Here is an 8,496-nt window from a genome sequence, read left to right on the forward strand (position 1 = left end):
TTGGGGGGCTGACACATGTACATATTCAGTTTCCACTGTGAAAAGAATTGGTTAAAAGCAGGATGGAGGCAGGAAAGAGGAGACTTTTTCCTGTGTATGGGTGTAAAACCAGAAGAGAAGTGAAAAACAAATATAGGGCAGTAGGATTTTCAGGAACTTCAGCCTCAGGTTAGATTCTTATTCATATTTAGTCTGAAAAAAGTTTGTCCTCATTTTCAAAATTTTTTGGCACTTTCCAAATTCACTATGAGTGATTTGACCTCTGTGCTTCTGAAAATCTAGGCACTTATTTTACCTTAAATATGGACAAGAGACCAATTGTAGCTCTTTTATTTTAGTCCTGACCTAAACTTACTCTATACCATCACAGCATATTCAGTGAATCTCTAGCTCATGGAATATATTTTTCTATCCCTTAAGACATTTATAAAACCAATATAAAAACCTCAGCCTGGTAAAATGGTTTGAATTACCCAGAGGCAGGACTTCCTAAGGCAGTTGGGTTTCATGAGCCTAAAATAGCCTTTGAAAGGTGTGCACATTATCTGGGCACGTGTCACTTTGCTAATCCTCAGGTGAGAGGTCGTTTGGGTGACAAATGGCCTGCTTAGGAAGGGGTTGAGCAGTCTGGACTCTTGAATTTTTAGTGGGATTGAGGGTATCTATCATTTTCTGGATTGGATACAAACTGGGAGGGTTTGCTGTAACTGAGGACTCTGTGGTTGGGGTTTCAATTCAGGATTAGACAGCTGTTGCCACATTTTTAAGAGCTGCAGGTGTGCAGATTTCTTTTGCTAGAACTGGCAGATGAAGGGCACCTTCAGGGTTTTGGCAGTGCTGTAACCAGCGCTGTGAGCTGGTGACACGGTCCCGGGGGCAGTGACAGACAGCGGGCTCTGCGTGCCCACGGCAGCGAGGCCTCCCTGCAAAGGCCTCCGTGGAGCCCCTCTGTCCCTGACCCTCCCGCTGCCTGGAGAATGTTCAAGTTATTTCTTTTTTTATTTTACTCTGTCTTCTACCAGAAATTTTGGGTTTCAACATTGATCTATGCAGAAAACTTGGATTTGGCTCTTTTGGAGCCAGCTCCAGTTTATGCTTCATGCTCTCTCATTTCCATGCCCTGTGGTCTTCCTCTCTATCAGCTGGGCAAGGAGGAATCCCATGACACATCTGGCTAAAGAAATCTAAAAAGAGAGACTATTTCCAAGTGTCTGGAGTGACAGGACAGGGGGGAATGGCTTCACACTGACAGAGGGCAGGGTTGGGTGAGATATTGGGAAGGAATTGTTCCCTGTGAGGGTGGGCAGGCCCTGGCACAGGTTACCCAGAGAAGCTGTGGCTGCCCCTGGATCCCTGGAAGTGTCCAAGGCCAGGTTGGACGGGGCTTGGAGCAACCTGGGCTGGTGGAAGGTGTCCCTGCCCATGGCAGGGGGTGGAATGAGTTGAGCTTTAAGGTCCTTCCAACCCAGACCATTCTGGGATTCTATGAAATTGTAACTTGAGGAAAACAAACAATTAGATATAGTAGCCACTCGAGAACTATTCTGGAATGTTTTTTCTTCGATATCCTTTATCCCAAGAAATCTACATCTTCCATTATAAAGAGTAGCAGACTTCAACAGGTTATATTTAAATACAGATTTGTAGTGTAAATAATTGTATTTATTTGATAAATACAGTGTGACATGGATGTTTACTTCTGATAAATTTGTTCTGAGATCAGATTAGGTGTGTGAGAGAGAAAGAGATGCAATCTGCAAATCATCTGCTTAATGATCAAGACAACCCTCATATTACCCAGAGGATGGGCCATAGGGAAAGTAAAAATGTGGGTTTATGACCAAGTCCTGAGCAATGCCCATCCAACAGCCATCTGCATCTTACAAACCTCACTTTCATGATTTATTTTTTCAGAAACACGCCAAGATTTTACACCATTTCTGTGGTTTTCTCTCTGAAACAAATGAAAGCATGTTAATTTATTTAGAAAACCAGAATGCTTTGCAGAAGAAATTTCCACATTCCTATCCAGCTAACTTTTAATCCCTAAGTCAAAAACTCTTTAGCACAATGCCATGCTTGCATGCAATACAAATGAGGAAAGGCTGTGTTTTAAGCTTTCTGTACAGACAAAGCATAATAGCTCTGCCTGTGGTAGTAGAACACATCATTTATTTTGCATGTTACACAGCATGTTAATGTTCACTGGAGCTGGGCTTGACTGATGCAGCTTGAGCAAATGTACAATTTTCTGGATCAAATTCAGTGATTGTGCAACCCACACCCAAGGGAAATAGTCCCTGTTAATTATGTGGGTAAAATACAAAGAGTGCTTATGGATTGGGGTTTTTCACCCCACCCCTGCCCCAAACAGAGTGTCCTGAATGAGGATTTCTGCCTCCCATGTGGTATTGAAAGAGGGTAGGGTTAGAGGGGATATTGGGAAAGAATTCCTCCCTGTGAGGGTGGGGAGGCCCTGGCCCAGGTTGCCCAGAGAAGCTGTGGCTCCCCCTGGATCCCTGGAAGTGTCCAAGATCAGGTTGGACGGGGCTTGGAGCAACCTGGGCTAGTGGAAGGTGTCCCTGCCCATGGCAGGGGGTGGGACTGGGTGGGCTTTAAGGTCCTTCCCACACAAACCATTCTATGATTCTGTGATTTTCAGTAATCACATATGTTTGCAGACAGTATTTTAAAGCTTGACATAAAAATAATATATAATATGACTGAATTTAGCAAAAGAAACTGTGCTAATTTATATATTGTTTTTATTCTAGTTTGGCTTCTTTTTTCCTCTCCATACTTTCCATTTCTAGTCTGGAATTCTGTAACACATGTCAATATGTGGGAGTTCCTTTAAAAACTCCTCTGAATGGAAGGCTTGGTTATTAATGTGGAAATTGGGAGCTGAATGCAGGTAACTTGTGCCAAGGATGAGGGCAGGGTCTCACTGTACTGCACTGCAGCCCTTTGCTGTGGCAATTCCCAGCTGGATTTTCATCCTGTGTCAGGCAGTGTTCTCAGAGCTTGACATGTGATGAATGGGCAGAACAGGGGTTCAACCCTTGGCTGTACCAGCCTGCAGTGCAATAAATCTTACTGTAAGGCTAAAAAAGGCCCAAGAGTTTTAGATTTACTGTATTGTGTCCAAAATATAATTTGATTATTTGTAAATAAATATGTAGAAGCAGTGAATGGCTTTCACAATTGCCCAAGGTACAGCTATGATATTTTAAAAATATGTTAGCCACAGGTGAAACGAGCTCATATCTCCAGCATTCTATTTTATCATTTAGGCAAATGGGCTTGTAGTCAAATTAGTCACTTATTTTGTTGTCATCTCTGCTCATTAGAGGGAAAAACATAGAAATAAAGAAAAATTCTGATAAATGGTAATATTTATTTAAGTAAATCTGTCCTAGTGTATACTTAAGGCTGTGCAAATGAGAACTTTGCTGAGTTTGTGCAGAAACAAAATCAAAGTATTTCCTTCAAATTAATATATCTTCCTTTAACAGATTATAAAGTGTGAGGTATTAGAGGCCTCATGGTTCCTCCTTCTGGAAGCACCAGACCCTGTTTACCTGTTGTGGATTTTCATGGCTTTGGTTGACCTGAAAATTTTTTGACCCTTTTAGAAAACTGGGTTCTTATTTTCCTAACATGAGATGAGCTTAGTGTAATGGTACTAAACTTTATCTCCAATTTTTAACCAAGTTGTTATTGCTGTGGTGGAGAAAAAAAGGAGCAGGATCAGGAAATTACTCTGGTTTTAAAATAGGGTTTTTACAAGTGCCTCCAGGAATGCATTAAGCAACATGAGTTACATCTGTCTCGTGTATTTTGTTCTCTGATTCTCTCCCTGAGGGGAATGGTGTGTGCAGCAGAGCATTCTGTTTTGGTAGGGTTTGCTCACTACGTGCCCAGGCTGGGTTTGTGTGGCAGAGCAGTGTGCCCTGTGTGTGCAGCACAGGGACTGGACTTGTGGGGCCTCTTCAGCCTCAGAGCCATGGAGGGAAAGCACCATGGTGCCAACCCAGAGACATCACTGTGAAGAGTGTCTGAACAGGGCACTTCTTGTTAAACACATGGAAAACTCATTTATTCCAAGCATTTTTGGGGACTTCTCTTGGTTTTGATTTGGGGGTTTGTTTTTTCTTAGTTACATTAGAAATTCCTACAGCTATGTGGAAAACCTCTGTATCCAGGGGGGACACTGAGCTGTGTCATAACCTGAGTCCCACAGACTGAAGGAATTTCAGTTTAAGAAATGTTGATGAGACCCCCCTCCTAAAGACTTGCAGTACACACCAAACTTTTCATTTATGAGCAAAAATATTTTTTATCTTGTTGGTGAAGGGCACAAGAAATAAATAACAGGAAGAAAGGCTGGTGGGAACACGTATGCATTATTATTGCCATTCTTTATTGATTTAGGTAGTGCCCCAAAGGCCAATCAGAATTAGACTCCTCTTGTTTTAGACTCTACATAAACTAGAATGAACTTCACAGCCTTTCCTCAGCTGTGTATCCTTTACAAGCCCATTGTGTGGTGCAGGCAGACAGGCTGGATCCCAAGCCCAGACAAAGCAGGAGTGTGTGCTCTGCTTTCCAATGTGTGTAACTACAGCACACAGCATTTGTTTCTGCCTTTGTGTTCACCTCTGCACAGCACAGAAGTGCATCTATAGCTACTCTGGGATTTTTCTGTGTTGTACATTATCTACTCAACAGCAACAGTAATTAGACTAAATTTAGAATGTACAGAGTCGTGAACTTAAGTTTTCAAAACAAACTTGTGCTGGAGTGATGAACACAAGAATGCCTTAAATTGAGTATTGAAAGAAAAAAGAAATGAACTAAATCACTTCTAATTTTCTGGGTGAAAAAGAATAAAATATACTAAAGGATACAAATAGGCAGAAAAATCACATTGTGAGCTGGGATTCAGACTTGATCTCATTTCTTGTCCAGCTGTTAGACAAGGAAGAATAGAATTTTGATCAGGTTTGATACAGTGTTGGCTGTGTCACTGTGATGCTACTGGTGTAATAATGAGACAGTTTCCTTTAGTCATCCAACAGATGAAGAAAGGATGTGTATTCTTCTAAAAAAGGCTCTAAAATAATTATCTGTAATCTGTGGTGGTCGTACATTTGCCTATTCAAGTGATACGAATATTGCCTGTTCAGGTGATATGAATATTTGAAAATAAAGAGGGAAGCACAGTGTCATCCCAGAGCTTTTTTTTGGTTGTTTGTAGGTTTTTTGTTTTGTTTTGTTTTGTTGTAGGGGTTTTATTTATTTTTTTTAAAATCTGATTTTCCGTATGGACTCACAACAGATAAAAATGTAGATCAGGCAATTTCATCTTGGTATAATTTTTGTTCTGTTTACAATTTGCCGCTTTTTCATTCAATCAGAAATTTGAATGGAACAGGAAATCTGATTTGCTCCAATGTTGTTTAATATCAGAAAAGTTAAGAAGAACAAGGAAAACTCACACTTTTTATTTAAGATTCTTCAATTTATAACTAAATTTGTATGAAAGGCCCATCTTCTTCCAGAAGCTGTAACTAAAAAGCTACTCAGGGACAGTGTATCCACACAGAGCAGTCTATGTGCATTTTTGTACATTCCAAAATAACCTCCATAAATCATGTCATTAAGAAACTGTCTAAAACTAATAAAAATACCTTACATTCTTAAATCACTGTTAGTTTTGAAATCAGAAGAAATAATGGTCTCATGTTTCCTGCAGTAGGTAAAGCTGGAAAACAACCACTGAACAAATGAGTTGTGTAGTGGAGCCTCTTGCCAGGGAGTGGCAGATTCATCTTCCCTGAGAGGCAATTCCTGGCTGTTTTCTATGGTGCCAGATGTTAAATATTCTTTGTTTTGCTAATCATACTTTTTGGAAGCCATAAATTGCTTTATCTTAAATAATTAGAGTAGTATTAAATAATAGGGATCTAAATTATGTATCCTTTTATTTGGCTTTTATTTTTGGAGACAGAGGGAAGGATAATTTTGCTTTACCTTTTTAGAGAACTAAAACTTACTTTGCTTGGGGAGCTGGGACTGTAGGAAAAACATGGAGTGTGTCAAAATTTGCAATAACATAATGAGCTCTCATTAACACTGCATTCCACCCAAAAGTTTCTTACTCTTCCTAATACCTTTTCATGCCAGCACAGTTCTCCCCAGTACAATTAGGGACTATGTATAGTACCTAACTTTAAAATGACAGACCCATTCAAAGACATCATCCTGAGATTTTTTACTTACCCATTAGCTAAAATAAATATACATTTCCTTCTCATTTCCATGGCCTGCAAGATAAAGACACACAATTGTATCTTGCTAAAATGGTAAGATTTTCAACTTTTAGGGGGAACTTTTCCCTAAAATGCAGATTCCTCAGAATTTTGAAGATAAAATGTTAACTGAATTCTTGCAATAAAACTATATTTCTATTTAAAACAAAACAAAACAAACAAACAAACAAAAATAAAAAAACAACCAAACAAAAAAACAACACAACCAAAAATTGAAAGTGCATTTAAATAAGAATGGGATTTTATCAATTTTTTTTTTAAAGCAGAGTCACCCTAGTTATTTTCTTCCAACCCATCAGCAAACCCCCACCAAAATAGAGGTGTTAAAATGGTATTAATCTACATCAAGACAAGATGCACCCATAGATGGCTGGAGTCTGTTTATTCAGCTCTTAGGAACTAAACAAAATTGAGTTTGTAATGGGGCAGGCAGTGTGTGGGTGGGGAGTGAAAGAGAAAGTGGGTGATAGCTGGTTGCATAATAAACGTTTCAGCAGGAGGTATTTGGAATGGCTCCCTCCCTTCCACGTTGTGAAATCATAAGGGAGTTATGCTGCATCCCAAATGAGTGCTAATGAAACCTTTATTCCAGGCACCGTCATGTATTCTGCATATGCTACATATGATGTGGGAAAAACTCAAATTAAAATTGAGGGCGAGGGGGAATATGCCATCGAGTGGCATAAAGGTTTTATCAGCATGAGGTTGGGAGAGGGTGCCTTACTCAAAAGCAAAGCTGAATTTATTAGTTCCCATTTTTTTCTCTCCCTCTGAGCCCTCAGTCTTGGCACTCACTCTGGAACAAGGGCTTATGGGCACAGGCTGCAAAAATAGTCTCAATAATCTATTTTAAAACTCCTTTTCATCTTTCAATAAATACTTTTTTTGACAGAATATATGAGATGGTTCAGGATACAAAAGTCTTACCAGCACTTGTTTGGAATGTTCTGCATTTTGCAGTCCTTCGAGTGCTTTCAAATTCTCCTGTCTGAGCTTCAACCTTTGATCTGGCCAATGGAAACAAAAACTTCCTTCTAAGGAATATTTCTTTATCTACCTTTCCTCCTTGGCCACAAAATGCTTTTTTCTTCCTCCCCAGATGGATCAGATGCTCACCCCTTCCAAACCCTGAGTGTCTGGACTCTTCTGGAATAGCGAGTTTGCTGTTGTGTCCCAAGGATGACCCAAGGCTGGGCTGTGGGCGACCTTTCCAGGTGTCTCATGGCAGGGCTGTGATGCTCCTGGAGCTTTTGCAGCTCATTTGGTAAAAATGTTAAGAGTTCTGCCTTCTCGGCCTTTCCAAGGTCAGCACAATTTCGAGTCATGCTGCCTTTACAAATCAATAAACATTTAAAATACCTTAAAAAAAGACTGAGATCTATAATTATGAATCATTTGGCTTGTAGTAATGATAGAGTTGTATGTGCTGGGAAGTGCTTGTGCCATCATGAAGCACCTTCCTGTCCTCACCTTTGGGTTCTGAGATATTATCTCTCACCTCTCTCTCCCCGTGTCATTTTGTTTGACCTGTCTGTGACTGTGGCACCAGAACAATCAGTAGCAGGAGGAGTTTTTAATGTGGTGGCTGAATTCCGATTTTCAAACTAGAAATAGGCAGAAACAGTCTCTAATAAAGGTGACCTTTAGTTACACTGCAAGATAAGCAGTGGGAGAAGGAGGGAAAGTACCAAAGCATGAGGAGTTTGTGGTACAGATTAGGGAGAGGGAAAATGGTGAGGGGATTTTATTTCTCATTAAGGTCATTTGGTCAGTCTGTTCTTGCATTTCTTGACTTTGAGTCATGGGAGATGAAAACCTTTCAGGTTTTACAAGAGGTAAGGTAACACGGAGGGGAATTTTTTCTTGTCTTCTCTCTGACCTGATGCTTTCTCTCAGCAGGAGACATTCCTCACCCCACTTTTTCCTATTTGCCCAAAACCTGTGCTCTAATTACACCCACCTTTCCCTGCCAAAGTCATATTTTATCTATAGAATTAAAAAAAAAAGAAAAAGCAGGTAGTAGGTCCAGGAGACTTGTTCCTACATCCAATAAAGGTTCACCTCTTTTTTTTTATTATTATCGTTGCTCTACTTGAATATATTCTCTCTGATATGTGGATAACAGAGAGAAAAAAAATCAAATCATGGAGAAAGAAATGGA

The 8,496-nt window shown here is 39.9% G+C and overlaps 1 long non-coding RNA gene across 1 annotated transcript; it reads left to right on the forward strand.

Moving 5' to 3' along the window:
- Positions 1-879: 879 nt before the first annotated feature.
- LOC127479180 (uncharacterized) lies at positions 880-7,521 on the forward strand. The gene is made up of 3 exons (XR_007907490.1): positions 880-985; positions 2,814-2,914; positions 7,435-7,521. It is a non-coding gene; the product is annotated as an uncharacterized LOC127479180 (long non-coding RNA).
- The last annotated feature ends 975 nt before the right edge of the window (positions 7,522-8,496 follow it).

Source organism: Manacus candei, unplaced genomic scaffold (genome assembly GCF_025592945.1).
Source record: "Manacus candei isolate 608988 ecotype Guabito, Panama unplaced genomic scaffold, ASM2559294v1 h1tg000065l, whole genome shotgun sequence".
NCBI classification, from domain to species: domain Eukaryota; kingdom Metazoa; phylum Chordata; class Aves; order Passeriformes; family Pipridae; genus Manacus; species Manacus candei.